The sequence below is a fragment of the Hypanus sabinus genome, chromosome 28, assembly GCF_030144855.1.
Source record: "Hypanus sabinus isolate sHypSab1 chromosome 28, sHypSab1.hap1, whole genome shotgun sequence".
NCBI lineage: Eukaryota > Metazoa > Chordata > Chondrichthyes > Myliobatiformes > Dasyatidae > Hypanus > Hypanus sabinus.
Genome location: NC_082733.1, coordinates 32719437 through 32745406, shown reverse-complemented (window position 1 = coordinate 32745406; position 25970 = coordinate 32719437).

The window sequence follows — 25970 nt, the reverse complement described above, 5'->3', positions numbered from 1 at the left end:
TGTGCCAGACCGGGTGGCTTGAGTATCTCAGGAGCTACTGATCTCCTGGGATTTTCACGCACAACAGTCCCTAGAGCTTACAGAGAATGGTGTGAAAAACAGGAAGGATCCAGTGAGCTTAAGTTCGGTGGGTGCAAATGGCTTGCTAGTGAGAGAAGTCGGAGGAGATGGGTCAGACTGGTTCAAGCTGACAGGAAGGTAAAAGTAACTCAAATAACCATGCGTTACAACAGTGGTGTGCAGAGGAGCATCTCTGAATGCAAAACGCATCAAACTTTGATACTGCAGCAGAAGACCACCCCTGTATCTAATAATGCGGCCACTGATTGTATAATATTCACTCAGTTCTGTCCATCTCAAGGTTCTTTGTGTTGTGCATTCAGAGATGCACTTCTCTGATGTAACACGTGTTTACTTGAGTAACTGTCACTTCCCTGTCAGCCTGAGCAGTCTGGCCATTCCCCTCCCTGATTAACACTGTGCTTTTGTCCACCGAACTGTCATGCACTGGATGTTTTTTTTGTGTTTCACACCATTCTCTGTAAAGTCTGGAGATTATTCTGCATGAAAATGCCAAGAGATCAGCAGTTTCTGAGATACTCAAACAAACTTAACTGGCACCAACAATCATTCCACAGTGAAAGGCATTTAGATCACATTTCTTCCCTGTTCTGAATGTTTGGTCTGAACAGCAGCTGATCAAGTAGAACATGTTTGCATGCTTTTAAGCATTGAGTTCCTGCGACATGATTGGCTGATGAGACACTGTACTTGGATTAGCAAGAAGGTGTACAGGTGTGCCTAATGAAGTGATCACGGTGTGTAAGTACTCATGCTTAGGTCAGGTTTGGATTGCTGACAGATGAGCAGGTCCCTGATCAGATTTTTCCTTATAACTGGGCAGATCTCTTGGTTAACTCGACTGTGTGAGGGAATCAACTCGCATCATATTTCCTTTCCGAGCAGAAAATTTAAAAAGGACTTATGAGCTCAGTCCTTCCCAGCTTTACAAACATCTCCAGCCCCACGACCTTCTGTACTCCTCCATTTGTGACCAATTGGCCATTGGGGGTCCTACCTTAAAAAACCAATGTTCCAAACTGTGAGGTTCCTTTTCTAAATCTCCACACTCCTCTTTCTTCCTTTATGATAGTCATGAACACTTACCAAGTATTGACAAACTCTTTGTCAATACCAAGCATGTGATTTAGTATTGCTTTGGTCTCTCAATGCTTAGGAAGTAAAGGTATATATAATAGTCATAGAATCGTACATCACCACAGCTCACAAACAGACCCCTCAGCTCATCCAGGCCATGTCAAACTGTTATTCTGCCTAGGCCAGGGGTGGGCAAACTTTTTGACTTGTGGGCCACAAAGGGTTCTAAAATTTGACAGGGGGGCCGGACCAGGAGCAGATGGACGGAGTGTTTTGGTAATACACCTCATAAGAGAAAATAAAATATCATGGGACATGTAGAAAACATGTGCTTTAATTTCAATTGAAAATAAACAAATGCATTACAACAAAATATCTGTCTTTGAAGTCCCATGGTATTTAGCTATTCATTGAAATGACTTTTAAAACACTGAAAATTAAATGAACAAAATACAGCTTTTTTTATTAGTAACAGTTATTATTTTAAAGCACTGCAAATTCTGTTATCCTTCAAGATATTATCATCATCACTCTCCTCCTGACTGTCTTTATTTCAAAAACGGTAGGAGATGCAGATCTACGTGTCCTGCTCATTCTTATTCAATTGTCCCCTGTGCCAAAACTCAACAACGACCAGCACAAGGACAGAACAGTGATAGCTCGCCAATATGCGGAGCGCGTTATTGATCTGGAGCGCATTTTTTATTTTGAGAACGTACGTGCACCTGCGCACTACTCATGTCCATCACTTAACAGAAATGACATGTAACATGTAAGACTTATTGAAAAAAATATTTTCAAATGCATTTTTTACATAACACAATGAAGAAACTTACTTTTAATTTCAGTGGGAACAGTGTTGTTGGTCTCACTTTTTAGCCAGCGCATCAAAGTCTGGATTTAGTTTTAGTTTTGTAGTGGCGATTCTCAGGATGGATCTGAGGTGTTGGTCAGTTAACTTGGATCTGTGGCTGGCTTTGTTGATGTTCATGACGCTGAACGCCTGTTCACACAAATAGGTCGAGCCGAACAAAGAGTAAAGCGCAAATGTGGAGTAATACGCTGCACCTCAACAAAGGTCAATGTATATAGAGTGCGTCATCTATTGGGAAAATGCCAGAATTGTGGGGAAAAAACGTTAACAAGGTTTATTAATATAATTTCATCAAGTTCTGTGGGCCGGATTAAAAAGCTTAACGGGCCGCATATGGCCCCCGGGCCGTAGTTTGCCCATGCCTGGTCTAGGCCCACTGCCCCACACCTGGATCATAGCCTTCTATACCTTTCCCATCCATGTACTTATCCAAACGTCTCTTAAATGATCCCATCAAAACCGCATCCATCACTTCCATGGGCAGCTTGTTCCATACTTAAACCACTCTCTGAGTGAAGAAGTTCCCCCTCAGATTCACCTTAAATATCTCACCTCTCACCCTTAACCTAGGAAATCTAATTTTAGTCTCACCCAACCTCAGTGGAAAAAGCCTGCTTGCATTTACCCTATCTATACTCTGCATAATTATGTATATCTCTATCAAATTTTTCCTCATTCTCCTGTGCTGTAGGGAATAAAGTGCTAACCTATTTTACCTTTCCCTAAAACTCAGGTCCCCACAACACCTTTTTAAATTTTCTCCGTACCCTTTCAACAAGAATACTTGTTGCCATCAAAGTAGTTAACCAGGAGTAGACACATACAAAAAAATATAGTAGAAGCTGTACATAGCATGACTTCGGGCTTAACAAAATTTTGTCTGCAAGATTTAAACGCTGATCCATTATGACATTCACTGTTTGCCTCATTGGATACCATGCTGTTGGTAACATAGTACTGCATTTCAAAAAGATTGTGACAAATATGTTTTGGAAGTTGCTGTCATAGTTCAATGGTCTGGGGTGGTGTCAGCAAGAGCTTTCTTTATTAGGGAAAATTGTATCCCAGACTAATAAACTCTCCTTGGGCTTCCTGCTGGATACAGGTATCGATTTTAACCAATGTTTTGATTGACAGATTTGACATCAAAATGTCGATACCCCTACCCAGCTGGAAGCCCAAGAACAACTTATTCATCATATACACTGGGAATGCACCAGATCTTTTTTGCATCCCAGGCCTTATCATTCCAAAAGTAATTCTTATTGATCACTATTTAAAGCTGGCATCTTATCACCGCTTTCCCATGTGGGCATACAAGATGAATATTAAAAGTTGGCCTTATCGGTGGGTGGTTTGGTGGCGATACAGTACATCTCTACTGAAGGAGGTGTAAGGTGCTCCTTCCCTCCGCTATGCAACAGGTCACCCTTGGACACGGTATAGCACCTGCTTAGCTCCCTGACCTGGGTCTCGTGACAGCACGGGAGCAGGTGGTGGATGTTCACATGGGCAGCTGGTGCACACCACTGAGGCCAGGCAGACAATCTCTGAAGTATATTGATAATAGCTGGGGGTTACACGTATTGTAAAGACACTCCCCTGAATAAGGCAATGGCAAACCACTTCTGTAGAAAAACTTGCTTCGAACAATCAGGGTCATGGAACGAGCATGATCACCCATGTCCTACGACATGGCACAAAACAAACGATATCAGTTTCACCTACTTACCAGCAGAGAATCTCTTAGAAAGAGTAGAGGTGGAAAGAATTCCAGCTCATCACAAATATTCAGCAAAGAGCGACAACCACTTTTCTGAGAGGCAGACGAGTGTCTTCCTGTCAATTTAAATCATCCTCATCCACATCCCTTCAGAAGAACCTCGAAACTATGCCTTGAGTAAATCTTAACTTGATGAGGTAGCAACACATTTCCCATCATTCCAGGCTCTGATTCCATTGAAGAGATATAACATTGGCTGCTGGTTCATCCAAACCTATTTCATAACATAGCTGGTAACAAACATTTCCTGAGAACAATTAGCAAATAATTTCTATGAAAAAAAAAGAATACTTCAAAAATTTGAAGATCTTCCATTTTTTCTTCGGATCATTTTTAAGCAGAGATTTATTCACAATTGTTTAATTCAAGATTCAAGATTTTTTACACCATTTCCTGTACACAAGTGTAAGAAGAACAAAATAATTCAGGGATGAAAAGCAGTCTTCTTTTTAGAAAACTGATATCTTAGACCATTCGCTTCTTTCACCTTAGCAACAAATTAAAAAGTTATTATTATCAGTATCGCTGTTGTTATTGAGAGACAAGTAATAGATTCAGTACCACAATGTGGGGTTTTGACAAAGCAGGAAAACAACTGGAGGAGAAGGTGAAATTAATCAGATGCAATGATTGTGTAACAGCAAGAAACTTAACTCTAACTTTTGGATATGTACATCAAGGGAAGTGAGCTGTTGCAATCTAACAACAGAAAAGCTCTTACTTATGTGGCATTTTTAACATACTATGATGTCCCAAGGAATTTGACTTCATGGAATAGGGCACATTTCAGTAAGATATTGATGTTTTATATATTTCTATTCTCTATTCTTGCATCAATTGACTTTTTTGTACATTATATCCATTTAATTTAAGTCATTCCTGCTGTAAAAGAATAAACATGGAAAGAAACATTACATATATTTATTTATTTGTTTTATTTAGAGATACAGCATGGTAACAGGCTCTTCCAGCCAAACGAATCTGCACTGCCCAATTACACAAGTGTGACCAATTAACCCTTTAACCCATATCTGTGCATTTAATATTTCAGTAATATTTGAGTAATCTTGTATATATATTGTTTGCTTAAGCATTCTTGTTCATTTAAATAATTCATTACAGATTATATACAAATGGTTTGTACAAAAATATGTGAATTGCATATGCCTTCACGATATGTGCGTGCCTTGCTTAAAATGAGCACAACGTTAGACTCACATTTTGGACTACCGTGTCATCCTTTCAATTAGATTAATGCTTTGAAGGTACAAAACATAACAGCGCATGATTTGTGGGAGGAAACCGGAAGGAATATACACAGGTCTTAATGTAGTGATAGTTAGTGGTGTTATTCCTATGCCACACCCGCATGGGAGGAGTTCACATACTGTACAAGCAGAGTATCAGTAAAGTTCAGCTGAATAGCCTGCATGTTGGCATCCTGGTGTGCTCTGCACTACACCTCAATAACCGCAGACAGACAGTAGGAATGGAACCTGGGTCGCTGGCCTGTTATAACATTACGCTAACCATTACACTACCATGCCAGACACTGTAGCACTGATTCATACCAGAGGTTCCCTTGCAAAGAATTTCTGGTGCATTAACCATGAATAAACAGCTAGACAGATCGGTTCTATACATAGGTTCTCTCGGGTAGATGGAGCTCGCCAGCCTGGGAAGACAGTCCACCTAAGAGAGGGGAAACTCTGATTTCAAACCTCCGCTGCCTTGCAGCCATACTCACTCATGGGAAAGGCTTCAGTAGTAAACCCAGAGGACAAATCCGGAGCTGGCTGTCTGACATTGTCTTCAACCTCGTTCTGGCAACTCCTGCAACATCAAGCTGATTCGGCCTTTGCCCTTCCCTTGGTGTGGAGCGGGGAGACTCGCTGCATGGGCAACTGCCGGTCTTCCATACAACCTTGCCCAGGCCTGCACCCTGGAGAAGACTTACCAGGCGCAGATCCATGGTCTCACGACACTAACAGATGACATACATACATTTCTATTTTCAAAACTTGTAAGTGTAAATTTAAAATTAAACCAACAAATGAGAATTTGTTTTTTTAAAAATGGTCCTTATAGTAAAGGTGATATTTTACCTTACAGCCCCTGAGTGGAAAGCCTCTAAGATGAAGTGAGCAATTCACTTCACCCCTTAGTTTCTGATTGTTGAGGGATGCTTCTGAGAATGAAGGGAAAGCGCATAGATGATGAGTTGATCCCTGGGGCAGAGCAGCCATGTTGTATTGGTAAGAAAGGCCTGAGGAGTTGGTTGTATTACAGCTCTTCTTTCCTCATGCTCTTGTTATAATAGATGAGGAGATTCCAGAGTTGAATCAGAGCCCAAATCAGTATTAGAATCAGAATTAATATATTTGACACATTTCATGAAATTTGCTGTTTCGCAGTTGCAGTTCAGTGCAATATATAAACAAAGTAAGTTACAACAAGAAATAGAGATAACAATAGATTTCATAAGATGTGTAAAAAGAGTGCAAAGAGTCTTTCCACTGCTGATTCCTCGATGATGACTGGTGTGTGTTCCCTCAAATTCTTCTTGAAGTCCACAATCAATCACTTGGTCTTATTGATGTTGAGACCGAGTGTGAGGAGCTTGTAGGTGAACAAGCACAGGGCTGATGTGTGAGCAAGTCTTGGTGTAATTTGTAATACTCTGAGGTTAAATGGCTATGGCTATCACTCAGTCATAACCAACCTCTAATCTACTTTTAACCTGCAGCATAGCTATTCCTTCAGATAATAAAGAGCCTTAGAACCACATCAACTATGCATGGCTAGCACATACCACTGTGCCCCATTTCTTGCATTACCATGGCTCAAATGAAATCAATTTTGTATTCCCGTTCCTTGCATATTGTTAAATGCACCTGCAATATTAGTGTGGACACCTTAAGGTGTATTCTGGAGTTAGGGAAGATAGCAAATATTAACTTCAGCAACCAATCTTCAGACCTGAATGTGGATTGTGGATGGAAGTTAAAATGCAGCCCTGAACAATAATTTTCCTGGAACTGTGGACTGGAGTTGATATCAACCCAGACAATGCTGATTAACATTCATTTTGGGTGTCTGGGGTGTGGGTGTGAAGGAGGTGTGAAACTACATGCAATTCAAAGGAAGTATTGTAGATAACTATAGAACTGTCCTGCTGTTACCTTTGATCATTAGCATATAAAATGTCATGTGATATTGGGTCAGAAGGCTTCATCCTCCAAGAGTGGCTCATTTTGTTGAATAAAACACTTCTGTATCCACTAGTTTCAGTGTCTTTCAGGTGACTTTGTTCATGTTACACCAGATACATAGTTAATTTATAGAACTTCTATTTTTGGATACAGAGCAATTGCTAGAGCAATAACACTCTGTGACCTCTGAGTGTATGTCTGTGGTCATCTGTTGCTGTTGCCATCCATTTCAAGGTTTGACATGCTATGCTTTCAGAGATGCTCTTCTACACACCGCTGTTGGAATGCTTAGATACTTGAGTTACCTCCACCTTCCTGTAAGCTTGAAAGAGTCTGGCCATTTTCCTCAGACATTCCTCATTAGCAAGGCATTTTTGCCCACAGAACTGCTGCTCACTGAATGTTTTTTTTTTGTTTTCTGCACTGTTCTCTGTAATCTGTAGAGATTGTTGTGTGTGAAGATCCCAGTTTCTGAGATACTTAAACCACCCTCTCTGGCACCAACTATCATTCCACAGTCAAGGTCACTTAGATCATATTTATTCCCATTCTGATATTTTGTCTGAACAACAACTGAACCTATTGACTATGTCTGCTTGCTTTTGTGCACCATGCTTCTTCCACATTAGATTAGATATTTGCATTTATGAGCAGGCATACCTAATAAAGTGACCACTGAGCATTAGTGGCGGGATATCATAACAGATAAAGAAACCACATCATACTCAGGTGACCACAACCTGTGTTGTTTACTCAGTTATCTATATAGCCATCATTTACTTTCAATTAGAGCTTGCGGCCATTTTAAGCCAGTAATATTTATAGGGTATTTAAGGAGCAGAAAATCCAAATCAATACCAATCATCAGATGACAGCAGCAGAGTTTGGAATAACTACAAAAAGTTACAGATAGAACACAGAACATAGAACTATACAGCATTGTGCAGTCCATTTGGCCCACAGTGTTTTCTGGCCTTCTAAACTACTCCGGGTTCAATCTAACCCTTCCATTCCACATAGACACATGGATAAAAGAAAGATGGAAGGTTATCAAAAAGAACTAATATACCTGCCTCGACTACCACCACTTTTGACAATGTGTTCTGCATTGGGACTTACCAATGTAGAGGAGGCCACTCCAGGAGCACTGAATACAATGCTAAGGACTTCTCTACTGCCACATTGAGACCAAACTCAGGATGGAGGAGCAACACTTCATGTTCTGTCTGGGTAGCATCCAACCTGATGGCATGAACATTTATTTCCCTACCTGTAGGTAACATCGTTCCTCCTCACTCCTCTTTTTATCATTCCTCGCTCTGGTTATTTTCCCTTCTCCTCACCTGCCCATCACCTCTCTATGGTGTCCCTCATCCTTCCCTTCTTTCCATAGTCCACTGTCCTATCCTATTAGATTCCTTCTTCTTCGGCTCTTTAGTTCTTCCACCTATCACATCCCAGATTCTTACTTCACCCCTCCACCACCCACCCACCTTACCCTCCCCTCCTCACCTGGCTTCACCTATCACCTGCCAACTTGTAAACCTCTCCCTCCTCTTACCTTCTTATTCTGGCTTCTGCCCCCTTCCATGATGAAGGGTCTCAACCCAAATTATCAACTGTTTATTCCCCTGCATAGATGTTGCCTGACTTGCTGAATTCCTCCAGCATTTTTGTGTGTTGCTCGAGATTTCCAGCATTGGCAGAATCATTCATGTTTACAGAAAAGTGACATTTTAACTTAATACCCCTTGGTGAGAAGCAGTCGAGATGAAATTAACAATCCACTTCACCTCTTCTTAGGTTTCTGATCCACTATAAATCTGTGTTGTTACCATCTCATTAATTTCAACCCACCTTATCAATGCTATTTTACAAATGAGGGATTTGTTTCAGGTAATGACAAATGACATTGGAATACATATTTTGCTTAGATTTTAATAAGACCATAAGACCATACAACATAGGAGCAGTATTAGGATTTTAGCCCATTAAACCTGTTCCACATTCCATCATGGCAGATTTATTACTCCTCTCAACCCCATTCTCTTGCCTTCTCCCAATAATCTATGACACCCTGACTAGTTAAGTACCTAATAACCTCCGCATTAAATATACCCAATGATTTGACCTCCAGAGATGTCTATGGCAGTGAATTTCATAGACTGGCTTAAGAAAATCCTCCTCATCTCTGTTCTAAGGGGATGCTCTTCTGAAGAATATCTGTACACTTACAAAAATAATCTTACTGCTAAATTTGTCACATTAACAGACCTCTCTGCACTTTTTAAAACTTTTTGTTTCTTAACTGACTTTTTTTTTTGGACTGTTTGCCTTTGTATTTCTCTTGAAGCTCTCAGTGACAAGCCTCTTGACACATTTCTCTCCCTGTGACTGTGTGGGTTTCCTCCGGTGCTCCAGTTTCCTCCCACAGTCCAAAGATGCACCGGTTGCTTCAGATTTGTGGAATGGTCTTTGTAGCATTACCCCCTTTCTTTCATCTTCCAGGCACCTTTACAAACAGAGTTTTATACTTCTTTCTCAGTACTAGACCCTGATTGTGTAGTGAGGACAGGTACTGGACCTCAGCTTAGACAAGTGTTCAGAATTCCAAACGACAGAGCAACTAATATAATTTCAATGAAGGCTGACAATTTGTGGTCTGGCACCAATGAAGCTCTTGGCTTCTTGCTGAAGCAAAGAATGGTGGAAGTACATGGCTCAAAATGAGGCCCTTTAACCCTTCATGACCACCTTGACAAAAAAAAAGGTATTGAAGAAAATCCTACCTCCTAACTCTCAGTCCATCATTTTGTAGAACATTGCACATCAGGGCATTTGTAAATATTTAGATAGATTATGCTCCCCCACCCTTTTCAGACTGTGTTCCAGATTCCCATTGTCTTTCTGCCTATTACCTCAAATTATCACTCTCAGATTAATAGCTTAATTAGCAATTAGAACCCCAGAAAAATATTAACCCAGTGTTCTGTTGCTCTTCTAGCCTTGACATTTTCTCCCAATCCCAAATACTCATCTTAGAATGGTCATCTTCTCATGACAGATTTAAATTTGCTAAATCGAATGCAATCCATGATATTCCTGTTAGCCTTGCTAGTTGCTACAATAGCTTTGAATACTCCTGTCATTCAGTTACGTTCCCCTGAGCAGATTTACCTCCCATTTTGGCTCCATTCTCCATATTCCTTCACTTTCATGCCCAATAATTGGCCACTTCCCATTTTCACCTCAAATCAGATTGAATTTCTCCAGAACCTCCTCCCTGCTCAAAGATTTACACGCACCACCTTAAAGGAAATTACATATACACTTCTTTTTCAGCAGATCCTGAGGTTAATTAGAGGGCAGAGGAAACCAGCAGAACATGACTGACTTTTTTTTTTGTAATCCAAAACATTACCCAGAAATTTGCTGGTGCAGCCAATTTGTGACACCTGAAGTCAGACAATGTCTGAAATTAGACATGCGAATATTACACCAATAAAACAACCTGTATATAAGTCTGGTATATTCAATGACATTAGTAGCTGGAAATTAGATTTCACCTCTTTTTAACACACTAAATGTTTTCTGATTTGAATGGTCCTTTGAAGTCAACATTTCCACTGCCGTTCCCTGGGTTTTGAGGTGACTGATGATAAGACTATATGATATATCAGCAGAATTAGGCAATTGAGTCAGCTCCACCATTCAATCACAGCTGTTTTTTTAAATCTTTTTTAACTCATTTCTCCCACTTCCTTCCTATAATCCTCAATTCTTTTTACAATCAAGAACCAATAAATCTCTGCCTTAAATCCAATGGCTTAGCATGCATAGTACTCTGTGGCAACAGATTCACCACCCTAGGGTTGAAGAAATTTCTCCCCACCTCAGTTTTAGAGGGACATCCTTTTATTCTGAGGCTGTGCCCTCAGATCCTAGACTCTCCTACTGGTAGAAACATCCTGTCCTTGTCTGCCCTATCCAGACTTTTCAGTATTAAATAGGTTCCAATGAGATCTCCCACTCAGCCTCTGAACTCCAGTGAATATAGACATCAAATATTCCTCATACATTACCCTTTTATTGCTGGGATCATTTTTGTGAACTTTCTCTGGACTATCTCCTGGGCTAGCACACTTTTCATTAGACACAGGGACCAAAATTGCTCACAATATTCTAATTGCAGTCTGACCAATGTATTATTAAGTTTCAGCTTTATAATTTATAACCATATAAGCATATTACAATTACAGCACGGAAACAGGCCATCTCAGCCCGTCTAGTCCGTGCTGAACGCTTACTCTCACCTAGTCCCACTGACCTGCACTCAGCCCATAACCCTCCATTCCTTTCCTGTCCATATACCTATCCAATTTTTTTTTAAATGACAAACTCCACCCTGTCTCTACCACTTCCACTGGAAGCTCGTTCCACACAGCTACCACTCTCTGAGTAAAGAAGTTCCCCTTGGTGTTACCCTTAAACTTTTGCTCCTTAACTCTCAACTCATGTCCTCTTGTTTGAATCTCCCCTACTCTCAATGGAACCAAGCCTATCCACCTCAACTCTATCTATCCTCCTCATAATTTTAAATACCTCTATCAAGTCTCCCCTCAAACTTCTACGCTCCGAAGAATAAAGACCTAACTTGTTCAACTTTTCTCTGTAACTTACGTGCCGAAACCCAGGTAACATTCTAGTAAATCTCCTCTGTACTCTCTCTATTTTGTTGACATCTTTCCTATAATTTGGTGACCAGAACTGTACACAATTTCCTTGCTTTTATATTCCAGTCCTCTTGAAATGAAATGTGGGTTCTTGCCAAATGGACCTGGCATTCCAAATGTGATCCAAAATATTTTCGCTCCGTTTTGACCGGCCATGAGCTAAGCATTCCCATGTATTTACTCAAAGGATGTATTTTCTGCCCACCCAAGAAACTCCTGATGTGACAGATTTCAAGTTAGCGTGTCTTTCCATGGGGTGTTTTGTCCGGAATGTAAATCATGTGGCCAACGGAGACTAATTAGGGTGATGATGCTGGGGACACTGGCCTGGCAGAGGAGGTGATGATGCTTTGCTCTCCTTTCAGTGGATGTGTAGGATTCTATTTATTTGTTTATTTATTAAGATACTGTGCGGAATAGGCCCTTCCGGCCTTTTAAGGCACACCGCCCAGCAACCTCCACCACCCCCCCCCCCCCCGCCCCCGATTTAAGCACCTAAGTTACAGAGAAAGGTTGAACAAGTTAGGACTTTATGCTTTGGGGCTTAGAAGGTTGAGGGGGGACTTGATAGAGGTATTTAAAATTATGAGGGGGATAGATAGAGTTGACGTGGATAGACTTTTTTCCATTGAGAGTAGGGGAGATTCAAAGAAGAGGACATGAGTTGAGAGTTAAGGGGCAAAAGTTTAGGGGTAACGAGGGGGAACTTCTTCACTCAGAGAGTGGTAGCTGTGTGAAATGAGCTTCTAGTAGAAGTGGCAGAGGCAAGTTCAATTTTGTCATTTAAAAAAAAATTGGATAGGTATTTGGACAGGAAAGGTATGGAGGGTTTATGGGCTGAGTGTAGGTAGGTGGGACTAGATGAGAGTAAGCATTCGGCACGGACTAGAAGGGCCCGAGATGGCCTGTTTCCGTACTGTAATTGTTATGTGGTTATATGGTTAATCCTAGCCTAGTCACTGGACAATTTACAATGACCAATTAACCTACCAACTGGTATGTCTTTGGACTGTGGAAGGAAACCGGAGCACCCGGTGGAAACCCATGCGATCAAGAGTACAAACTCCTTACAGGCAGCAGTGGGAACTGAACCCTAGTCACTGGTACCGTAAAGCATTGTGTTAGTCACTATGATACAGTTTTGCACTATTGGTGGTTTGTCTCCAACGATTTAGGAGCCTGATTCAAGGGAATATAGAAGGGTAGTATATAGAATACTGTTACTGAATATGTTGTGAACGTTGTGCCAGGTTTAAGATCCAGATCTTCGAATAAATAAATTTACTTTGTCTTTTGACGTAGACTTTGACATAGATTGTCCCTAATATCTTCGACTTATTTTGCTGCAATGCGCGATGTGTGATGCCTCTGGCCGAGCAGCAGGTACTGGAAAAACATATCAGGTGCACGTGGATGAATTACACATCTGGGACAAGATCCTGTTGGCTTAATCTCACTTGCAAGTGTAACCCAACCCTATGAAATGCTTTTTGTTTGTATTTTATGATTGAAAAAGGAACACCGGAGGATCCAGTTTCAAGGTGTATTTGTATAGGAGTGCTATGTAGAGTGATATATATGCAAGCCTATTATATTTAGAAATTCATTGTATATCAAAGGGTACAGAACCCTAACAACATTGTTTTATGTAATATTTACTCAAAGTTCTTCCCCTCTGCTATCAAATTTCTGAGTGGTCTATGAACCCATGAACTCTACCTCCCCATTCACCTTTCACATTGTGTATTTATTTGTTTGCTTGCTTGTTTATTTATTTACTTTTGTTGTAATTTTTTTATGCCCCGTACTGTACTGCTGCCACAAAACAATAAAGTTTCTGGCATGTGTCAGTGACAAGACCCTAAATTTTGGAGCAGAATTAGGCCACTTGGCCCATCGAGTCTGCTCTGCCATTTCATCGTGGCTGATCTATTTTCCCTCTGAGCCCCAATCTGCCTTCTCCCAGTATCCATTTGTGCCTCAACTAATCAAGAATCTATCATCCTCTGCCTTAAATACTGCCAATGACTTGGCCTCCACAGCCGCCTGTGGCAATGAATTCCACAGGCTCACCTCTCTCTTGCTAATAAACCTGGTTCTGATTTTTGACAGCTACAATCTTCAGCAAAAGGCTTTTCCTTAATGCTAGCACAACATCAGCCTAACCAGCAACACTGTAGCTTGGATCGTTCTCTACAAGCAAGGTCTTTGGGGAAAACATAACATTTCTTACTTGGTTAAAGGAAATGACAGCAGTCTTCAAATCCCTTCTTTTGTGCTACAGTGGATGCTGAACAGGGACTTGTGAAAGGCTGGAGTCATTTTTACATATGCCATTTAAGAAGGAAGAGATGTTTGCATTAAGACTCACCTAAAATCAAAAGTAGAGCAGCCCTGAGGTGGGGTTGAGGTTGGAGGGAAGGGTGATGCGGTAGCAATGGGTTAAAATAAAAGTTTTAGATAGGTCACTGCCTGAAAGCTTTGGTAGTTAAAAAGTGAAGTCATCCTTTCATAATCTACCAATAGAAAATGCCAATGCAGGAGCTATTATTCCAAGCATTTTGAAAGCAAAGTGACTCTTTGGTGAAGTGAAGAATTTGCTGAGCAGAAGCAGAACAACTCTCCTCTCTGTCTCCAGAACCCCAATTGTTTCACACCACACTCTTTCCACTGAAGTCCATCATTTCCAAGGAGATATCTACTGGACACTTCAGTGCTCTTCCTATCCTCCATAACGCAAGTATCAAAAGAATTAATGAGATAGATCTGAAAAAAAATAATGGATGTTTTATTCTTGGCAAACCCAGCGAATGTAACGTGGGCAAGAATGGAGTGCGTCACAAATGAAAATGCCCGTGAAATAAGACCTGTCAATGGAGCAGCCAGGCTCTTCATGGAGAAGAGAATGGAGGGTTCTCATAATTTTTCTGCTTAAGAAGAAACAAACCCAGCCTGCGGGTGCATCTTGACGCAGTGCTCCTCACCATTGTGGAGTGCGGAGGGTTAAAGACCATCGCAGCATGAAGTTTGCATTATGTAAACTTTTTTTTTCTCTTCCCCCTCTCTCTCCCTTGATGAAGCTCAAGCCAGCCTTTATTAAACTCCATACATTGAAATTCCAACACAGTGCTGAAGGCTTTTCCTTAAGAAAAACAGTTTTGAAAGGAGGACTGCTCTCCCTGTTGTATGGGGCCGTGATAGACAGCTGCACAAAGGGCCCACTGTGACTCTAGCTCTCATGCACCCTACATAATAGTATTTGTGCAAAAGGAGGGGGAGAAAAAACAGACAGTTAGCTGTGATACGCAAAACTGTATGCGCGCGCTTTTGCAAATAAAGCTTCTGGAAGAAAAGCATCAGTTTTGGTTTCGTTGCAAGAACTTAATATATTAAAAATAGGCCAGAAGAGGTTGGACAAGGTATTGGTGAAGAGGCTACTATTTTATGGGAATTGTTTTACAGCGAATCACAAGGAAAGGAGTGAACTAAATGCTAACCTTAAATAAAGGAGTAGAGAATGGAAGGTAAAATAAATAATACAGAAGAGACAGCTGTACAAAGTTAAAAGTGCATTACGGTCCGGTTAATGATCTGTTGTGTGCTGTAAAATAGAGGGTAAACAATTCAAAAAAGAGATATGAGTGGCTCAAAAAGATCTTTCTGGAAAATTCCCTGGCTCCGTAAAGAGACTCCGGATGCAGGGTTGGATGACTATGGAACAAGACAAATGCAGCATTGTAGATACGGATGTGTGGAGTTGATTGTCACGGGCAGACAGTAGATGGCAGTGTGAGGAAACATCACCCCCTTGGAAACACCTTCCTTCAAATGTGACCTAAATTAACTGGATGCAGCTAAAACAGTAATCTTTTATTGCGGGAGTAAATCGGTTTGATTCTAAACAAAGAAATTTCCCATAGCTTTTTGGACCTCTGGTAAAATGTTGAAGATTGCCCACTAAGTTACTGAGGGCCGCATTAGATCGGATATCTTTCTTTTACTATTAATCAATAAAGTGCAGGATTCCATTGAATCAGTACTGATCTGTTTATAGGCAATGGACAGTGAAAGTTCCTGCGGAGAATAAATGAATTGTCCCTCTAGAAAGCATCTATTTGCAGCTTTCATCAGATGACAGAGTGGGCAGCTGCAATCTCGTGCTTTGGCAGTCAGCAGCAAGCCACAGTCTACATGGCCGTGACTCCATTTTAACACCTCACCTCGCCAGACACCTAGACCCCAGTCTCTCTCAACCCCTAACCCAAGAACGGCTGATGAGATGGACTGCAGAGTATATCCCCACAGAGAGGTATAAAGATAACATGAGACCATAGGGATGTCTGGTTGTGAGAGATCCCTGTCAGATACTGAGGAACAAGCAATCATCTGATCTTTTGATAACTGTATTGAGAAGCAGGAATAAAATTTAAATGAAGGGATTTAATTGTGCCACTTGTACGTTATCCCTTGTACAATCTCAAAGGCAACATCTGAAAGCAACACTGCTATTTATGACATCCCTGCCTTCTGGAGTTAGAATTTCATTGTGCATAACAGGCAAAATGCAGTGACGGAAATGGTATCCTTTAATGCAGAGAGATACCTAGGCCTCTTCAGTATTATTTACCTTGAAATAAAATCTGGAGTGTCTTCAACAAAAATGAAAAGTACTACAGATTTAGTGGAAGGTTTCTTCAGTGGAGAGGTGTGTGTGTGTGTGTGTTGCACACTTATTGTAAAGAGCCAGATCAAAACGTTAAATTGTCTCCTGCAGGAGTAGTTTTTATCCAGCACCTTTAGCTCTTCAACAGATCTTCTCAAATCTGATTTTTCCATAAAGAAGACACCGCTGCCCAACCCAATTGGGAAAAAAATTTCCTCCCACTCCAAAGAAAAATTAGGCGCAAGAATAAGAGCGCAGCCCAATGACTCGTACATATTTATACTAACTCTTTACATATGTCATGTCCATGACTATGAAGATCATTCCGTTCCATATGCTGGTTGTGAGGGAGTAAATGTGTGGTAAAGAAACTAATTTCAAACACATGAGCATGAAAATATTTGAAATTTTTGTGACAATTGTTTTCTTAATTCAAATTAGCAGATTCATTGCCTGAGGTTAAAAAGAATGTGGATGGAGTTCAATTCAAATATCTTACTGCTTTTTATTTGAAATAGTGCTTTTGCTCATTAGATATGAAGTGATTGTTTAATCCTGTCAACTTCACAGGTTTTCAAATCATTGCTTTATGCCAGTCTGTAAAACATCACACAGTAGAAAATAGATGTATATTTGTAGAGAATTCAATATCAGAAGTTTTCATTGTTCGTAAAACATATGCTTTTTATTCAACAGAAATAGATCATCAAATTATAAGAGAATAAAAATAAATATAAAGTATCAGCTCTAATACTAATTATATTTCAAATAGCATTTAGTGACACTGGTCATTGCAAACTGTAGCCTCTCAAAGACCTGCTGGACTACGATTTTTGACCAGATGCTGCACAATGGGTAAGAAGTGAACCATCATCCCATTTCACTTCTTTCTTAATTTGAAGTGGGTAGATATCACAAAGGGAAAGAGCTAAGAGAGACTGACACTCATGCAATGATCCATTTTCAAAGTTCCAATCAAATTTATTATGAAAGTTTCTTTGTAACCATATACTTCCCTGAGATTCATTTTCTTGCAGGCATTCACAGTCGATACAAAGAAACACAACAAATAAATGAAAAACTATACACAAGCAAAGGCAGACACATAACCAATGTGCAAAAGATGATGAATTGTGCAAATACGGAATGAAGAACAAAATAATAATAATAAATAAGTAACATTGAGAACGAGTTGGAGAGTACTTGGAACTCGAGAAACTGAGTTGCAGAGAAAGGTTGACTAGGTTAGGACTTTATTCCCTGTAGCATAGAAGAACGAGGGGAGAATTGATAGAGGTATATAAAATTATGACGGGTATAGATAGAGTGAATGCCAGCAGGCTTTTTCTACTGAGGCTAGGGGAGAAAAAAAACAGAGGACATGGGTTATGGGTGAAGGGGGAAAAGTTTAAAGGGAATATTAAGGGGAGCTTCTTCACACAGAGAGTGGTGGGAGTGTGGAATGAGCTGCCAGATGAAGTTGTAAATGCGGGCTCACTTTTAACATTTAAGAAAAACTTGGACAGGTACATGGATGAGAGGGGTATGGAGGGATATGGTCCAGGTGCAGGTCAGTGGGACTAGGCAGAGAAATAGTTCGGCACAGCCAAGAAGGGCCTAAAGGCCTGTTTTTGTGCTGTAATGTTCTATGGTTCTAAGTGAGTCCATAGGTTGTGGACACAGTCCAGTGTTGAGGTGTGTGTGAAGTTATCCATTCTGGATCAAGAGCCTGATTTTATCTGTTGGCCAATGCAAATTTCCATCCATCATTTACACAACCCATAGCAGAAAATGTACATGTTGAGAAAACATAGTGAGGATTGGCTGAGGATTACAGGAACACAACAAGGACTGAAGATAAGGACAGTAATAATGTTGTAGAATGATGGTATGATAAGTTTCACTATCATCTTAGCAAGAGTGCAAAAAGGGGCAAACCAGTATGAGACAGAAAATTTTGACATTAGTTGGACACAGGAAATAAAATGCATAGAGGCACTCACTGCTATTTAAAAAGTGAAAAGATAATTATGAAGAGAAACTAGCAGCTAAAGAGGGAATCAGCTGTCAATAATTTGCTATTATTATTCTTCTCACTGTGATTATTAATTGAATAGTAGAAAAGGTTCAAGGACATGTGATCTGAAAAAGGGCATTTTGAAAAGGCAGCTCTCTTGCGTTGGCTCATGGGTTGAGGAGAAGAGTTCTATTATTTTTAACCCCACCATCATATCATTCGATTCATGCACAAACAATGGGAATGCCATGAACATACTGATGTGAGTACCCAAGAAGATAAAGAACAAATTCCTTCTTTGACTGCAATATCAAAGCTCGGATTTATAATAATAATAATAATAATAATAATAATAATAATAATAATTCAAAAAAAAAGAAAAATGGTATTAAATCAACCTATCCAGGAGCCTTTCCCGTTATAAAACCTTGGTTAAGTACTGTGAAAATTAGTCATCATCACTTAGTCCTGATTCGAGAAGTTCACTCCGCAGATGTACACCACATTAAGTGTTGGGATTAAGAAGCTGTTAACAAACTGGTTGTCCATTGAGTACCAGAAGTACATGTTAGCACACAGCTCAATTGCCTGTTCTGTGACATTCCTGTGCACGTTCAGGAACTCATTTTTATTACTTATTTATTTAGAGGTACAGCATGGTATCAGGCCCTTCTGGAGCAACAGGGCTGCGCCACCCCATTATACCCATGTGACCAATTAACCTACTAACCCAGAGTGTACATGTTTAGAATGTGCGAGGAAACCAGAGACCCGGAGGAACTGAATTGACGTCATTTCTTACATCCTTCACACACGAGCTGTAAAGATCTTTACATTACATCTCCGTCTAAATGTGCAGTATGCAATCATAGTAATTTATAATAAATAGAACAATCAATGTAATATAGAAATACACTCAAATCAGCATGAGTTAATCAGTCTGATGGCCTGGTGGAAGAAGTTGTCCCAGAGCCGGTTGGTCCTGGCTTTTATGCTGTGGTACCGTTTCCTGGATGGTAGCAGCTAGAACAGTTTGTGGTTGGGGTGATTCGGGTCCCCAATGATCCTACAGGCCCTTTTTACACACCTGTCTTTGTAAGTGTCCTGAATAGTGGGAAGTTCACAGCTACAGATTCGCTGGGCTGTCTGCACCACTCTCTGCAGAATCCTGCAGTTGAAGGAGGTACAGTTCCCATACTAGGCAGTGATGCAGCCAGTCAGGATGCTCTTAACTGTGGCCCTGTAGAAAGTTCTTAGGATATGGAGACTCATGCCAAACTTCTTCAGCTGTCTGAGGTGTAAGAGGTGCTGTTGTACTTTTTTCTCCACACAGCCACATGACCACATGAGATCCTTGGTAATGTTTATGCTGAGAAACCCACATGGTCACAGGGAGAACATACAAATTCCTTACTGACACCAGTGGCAATCTTTATAGTTTTCTAACATGACACTTAGACTCCTATATGTTTCTCCATTCCTCAAAGAAATACGTTTTTTTTTCATATATCTTGAAAGTTCCACTTACCAATACGGTATTTTCAATATCACTAACTATTCTGCTCTCAAAGAGAAATCAAATCCAATAGTGAAAAAATGCTCACAAGAAGTTTTGTTTCCTCTTTTAGGCCAAATCGTTTGCCCTGAACCATACCTCCTTTCACCTGTGACCATACTATCCCTTCCCTCTACCCCACAGTGTTGAAGAAAACCTTGGCTCAATGTCAGCAAGGCCAAGGAGCTGATTATTGACTCATGAAAAGGAAACTGGAGATCCAGGAACCCCCTTCTTGTTGGAGGATCAGAGCTGGAGAAACTTTAAAACCTTCAGTGTTATCACTTCAGAAGAACTGTCCTGAGTCCAGCACGTAAGTGCCATTATGAAGAAAGCTCGGCAGCACCTCCATTTTCTTGGCAGTTTGCAAAGGTTCAGCATGTCATCCGAAACTCTGACAAACTCCTATGGATGTGTGGCGTGGAGTATATTGACTGGTTATATCACAGCCTGGTATGGAAACACCAATGCCCCTGAACAGAAAAGCTTACAAGAAGTAGTGGATACAGCTTAGTCCTTCACAGTTAAAGCCCTCCCCACTATTGAGCACATCTACATGGAGCACTGTCACAAGAAAGCAGCATCCATTATTACAGACCTCCACTACCAAGGCTGAGCTCTCTTCTCACTGCTGCCATCTGGAAAAAGGTACAGGAGTCTCAGGATCCACACCAGCAAGTTCCTGAATAGTTATTACACCTCAACCACCAGATTCTCGAAACAGAGGAGATAACTTCACTCAACTTCACTTACCCCTTCACTGAATTGTTCCCACAACTGATGGACTCTCTTTTAAGGACTCTTCATCTAATATTCTCAATATTTATTGCTTATTTGTTCAGTTATTATTATTTATTTTTTTCTCATCTCAAGCTGGTAAAAGCTGAGGTAGGGGTACAACCAAACTCATTCATTTGTCAATTGCTAGGAACTTTCGGACAATTCTAGTGGTGTTCAGTAAACGTAGTTTTTTTTTTGTAGCCTTAATTGTTTAATGCTATTGTGTAGCGCCTTTGGGATGATAGTAGTTGTAGATAATACTATCAAGACAATGTATATCCTGGTCATGTTCAAATTCTTTCAATTTCCTCTTTTAATTGAACATATTTTTGGTATTTTTCACTTATTGGTTTCTGTAAGTTATGTGTGTTTAGAATGGCTATTTCCATTAAATAAGATGTTTTTGCTCATTTGTCTTGGATTATTATATCAGGGTGGTTATTATCGATTGTCCTTTCTGTAATAACCAATCAAACACAATATAATTTGTGGTATTTGGACTCTAAAACTGGATCAGGCTTGTATTATAGTGAGGTATGATTTATTTAATGAGGTTGCATTTTAAAGCAAGAATTTGATGAATGACGCTTGCCACTTGATTGTGCCTGTGTAAGTAATCAGATTGTGTTAAACTGCTACAGGATCCTGTATTGTGTTTGATTGTCTCTGGTGTTACTTGGCATTATAATAATAATTTTTTTTCATTTTGTATTTGCACAGTTTGCTGTGTTTTGCACATTGGGTCCATCCTGTTGGGGTGAAAGTCTTTAATTTATTCTATTGTGTTTCTTGTAATTAAAATTAATTACAAGAAATTAATCTCTGGGGATATATGTAATTTGATAATATATTTACTTGGAACTTTGAACTTCATCCTTACACTTGTGTTACAAATTCTTCCAATAAACTTGAACAGAACAAAAGGCTAAGTTTGTTCAAATATAATTTGTCTCCTATTTCAGAGGCAATTTCCCTCTCTTTACTTCTCTGTGTACTAAGAGTAAATGTTCTCCTGAACTTTATTTTCTGGTACCAAATACCAGAAAATACTTTTCTGAAAATCTCCAAATACACTACCTGATGGACCCGACTATTTTTTATAGCCTCATATAAATTCAGTGGACACTTTATGAAGTACCTCCTCTAGCTAACAAAGTGGTTATTTAGGGTATGTTTGTGGTCTTGGGCTGCTGTAGCCCATCCACTTTAAGGTTCGATATGTACATTCAGAGATGCTCATCTGCACACCACTATTGTAGTGCATGGTCACTTGAGTTAACGGCACCTTCCTGTCAGCTTGAACCAGTCTGGCTGTTCTTCTCTGATCTCTCTCAAGTACAAGGCAGTTTTGCCCACAGAACTGCCACTTACTGGATGCTTTTTGTTTTTCCGCACCATTCTCAGTAAACCCTAGTGACTGTTCTTAATAAAAATTCCAGAAAATTAGCAGCTTCTGAAATACTCAGCCCTCCCACCACCCCACCCACAACGTCTGGAACCAACAGTCATTCTACAGTTGGAGTCACTTAGGTACCATTTTTCTCTTTTACTGAAGCTTAGTCTGAACAAAACCTGAAACCTTTTGCCAGGATGCATTGAGTTGCTGCCACATGATTGGCTGATTAGAAATTTGCATTAATGAGCAGGTATACAGGTGTACCTAAAATAGTGGCCTCCTAGTATATGTTCAGTTTCAAGATGACCTGAATATAGCTATGAGCTTCTTTATGTGCTGATCATCTTCAATCCACTTCTGACAACTCTGCTTATATAAGAATGTTTTAAAATAGTTGTAGCAGCATGGTACACCATCCCTCACACTTACTCCACAATCATGTCTGACCTCCCTGGGCTTCCTGTCCTCTTCTGTGCCAGGTCTCCAGGGCAGCCAATTCTCTGATCCATTTCAGGTATTTTAGTATCTGCCATTTCAAAGAGACTGATGTGGCTCACATTAAAATATGACCAGATCAAAATGTCAAGTAAAATGTGAAATAGTTAAAATATTGGACAGCCAGGAAATGTCATGCTATATAGGAGAGAGTTTGCTCAAATGTTTAGGAACAGCTTCTTCCCCTCTGCCATCAGATTTCTAAACAGACAATGAACCCATGAACACTACCTCATTATTTTTGCTCTCTTTCTTCTGCTACTTATGTAATTTATTTAAAATATATATTTCTGATTGTAACTTGTAGTACATTTTATGCACTGGACTGGACTGCTGCCACAAAATGACAAATTTCACAATATGTATCAGTGACAACAAATTATTCTGATTCTGATGCAAGAAGTCTTTGTACACACTACTGAATTCAAACTCTGAATGACTCAGTAAAATGTGCCATAAACACATACACTATCCAATCTACCAGCATTATAATGTGGAAATTCATGTCTCTCTGAATCCTGTTGCAGGGGCTTCCTGCAAAATCTCTGACTTGGCATTCACCGTTGTCTGTATGGGCTTCTGCAAGATCATAAGTAATTGTTCATGAGTAAAGATCTTCTGGTCTTCATAAAGCTCCTGCTTCTCATGGCAGCATTTAACCACAAACATTTTTACATCCGTTGAAAATTTATTCCATGTATTGATTAGAGCGGTCTTGAGGATACTCTTCGGTTTTCGTGGATGGCTGTGAATGGCAGGAATTTCAATTGTATGATGCATACGTTACATTCTCTGGAACTGTTTGAATCATTTGATTCAAATAACTGATTTCAGTTCCGAAATAATCTTTTACTGATTTGAATCTATATGCCCTGACTCAAAAACCTTGAGTTTGCTTTCTTTCTTGAAATTATTGGTTCACTTGTTTAGATTCATTTTAAAATACCACCAATATTTGATATTGGGTATCCTTGGTTCAGTATATTTTACTTAGACCTAACATATGTGGAAAGAGACATCTTGGCATGCCCTATTCTTGTTACTGCCATCAGGGAGGAGGTGCAGGAGCCTGAAGACCTACACTTAATGTTTCAGAAACAGCTTCTTCTCCTCTGCCAACAGAACAGTCCATGAACCAGTGTACTATTTGCACTATTTATTTGTTTTGTAGTTCATAATAATTTTATATCTGCATAATGTACTGCTGCCGCAAAGCAACAACATCCTGAATCGAATTCTAATTGATGGATATACAACTAAGTCACTATTCTTATTTTTTTCTATTCTGTCTTCTTTCTATTTAGTAATTGGATTTAATTTTATGATTACTAGTTCGTTAATGTGGATTTAGAGCCGGCTGGTGGTGTAGTGGTTTCAGCACCGGACTTCCAGGCAAATGGCCCTGAGTTTGAATCCTTGCAGGCATTCCATCCATTCTGAGTTGAGCATTCAGCTAGCAACTCAGTCAACTGCTATGGAAACAGCAAAAATGCTGCCCGCTGCGAAGATCGTGCATTTACCGCAATTTGTGGGGAAAGGAAGTGGAGTAGGGGAGAACATTGCAGTTTCTTTGCGCAAAACAAGGCACCACAATGCTGTCACTGACAGGAAGACGTACTACAGCGTGACTCATTTACACTTGTGGGCATAGGGATGCAAAATTGGAAAGGAAGTGGGTATAAGCTATGATGTTTTAGAATTTTATTAACATAATCATTTACAAACCATGCCCATAGCATGCACCTAACATATTTCTGATAACACTTTGTACATTGCCTCTGTACTAATTATGGGAAAATTTATTCTATCACACCCAACAGCATCATTTAATTTCTCTTGATTCCCAACCCTAAAATCCCAAGGCCTCATTTCTATATTCTGAAGAGAAGGATACAGTCAAATACATTAAAGCAAAGTAAAAACAAATGGAACATCTCCGAGCTAAGTATAACTACAGTTCCTTACTGTAAAGGTAATTTACATTTTCTTCTTCTTATACTCTTTTTATTGCAGATAAAAAAACCTTAAAATGGTGTGTGTTTCAGATTCCTTCAAGAGCACACAACTTTCCACATAGTCTTCAGATTCGAATTGACCTGTCAAGTAAACAAACTCAGGGTCTTTATCTAAATCTAGACCTTTAGTGACCCCACCATTCATTTTAACAATGCATAGCAATCACATCTCCCAGCCTTAGAAGGATACATACCTACATCACATTTTACTTAGTACAAAGACTTTGCCCTTATAAAGCTACCAATTTTCCCATTAACAGTGCTAGAGGGTTGAAAAAGCTTCATATTTGACGATCAAGACAGCCTCTAACTCAAATACGGTGGATGTACTCAGGAAGTTACTTAATGCTAAATACACTGAGCCAGTTGTGAAAATATTTCTGTTACGTAGAGCAGCAAAGATCTGGTTTAATCCTCTCTGAGTGCAATTCTTTTCAGCCACAATTTACAGACAATATTGGTATACAGGGCTCAACAAATTTGACCTCATCAGCTCCTTAACTATTTTGACTGAATATAAAAGCCTATGAGGCAGCACTAGCAGAGAATGCAGTTGTATGTATTGTAGTATGCAAGGGAGAAAGAGGGAGAGAGAAATGAGGAAGATCTCTAATTACCATTTTATATATTTGTGGTAATTATATTTGTATAGATAACTATTAATTTAGCTTATTAATAAACAGTAAAATCAAAGACTATTAAAAATGGAATACATTTCAATCCTAAGTGAGTCCCCCAAAAATTGTATAGCTCCCATGGTTTGGACTGAAGTTTGTTTTGTTAATGTTTACAAGACTGTCACTATGAAACTGAATGACTATTTCTTCATTATGACTGAAATTTCAAACAGTATGAGTAATTCCATTGTGCTGGGCCTGGGAAACATTTACGGAGTGAATTTTTTTGAAGGTAACAATCAAATTGCTGGGGTGTGGAACTGAAACAAGGACTCAGGGGCAGATTTCAGAGAATTGCTTCAATACAGTCATCTTGCAGTTTTTGGAATAAACAAGATAGGCCACAGGAACGGATCTTAATAAAGCTGAGGTTCACAGCAAATCATTTTCTATTACCCCGACTTAACAGTTTAAGTGAAACCTATTGTATATTTTCATTACTAGCTCTACTTTGAGCTGGTAGAGGTAAGTTTTGCTTTTACATGGATGCTCTGAAGAGGTTCTTATTGGCAAATATACTGTCCTAGTTGAGAAAAAATTGATGTATTTCTATGTTTTGTGAAACAGCGCAGGATTTATTTTATCCTTTCTGAGTACAATTCTTTTTAACCA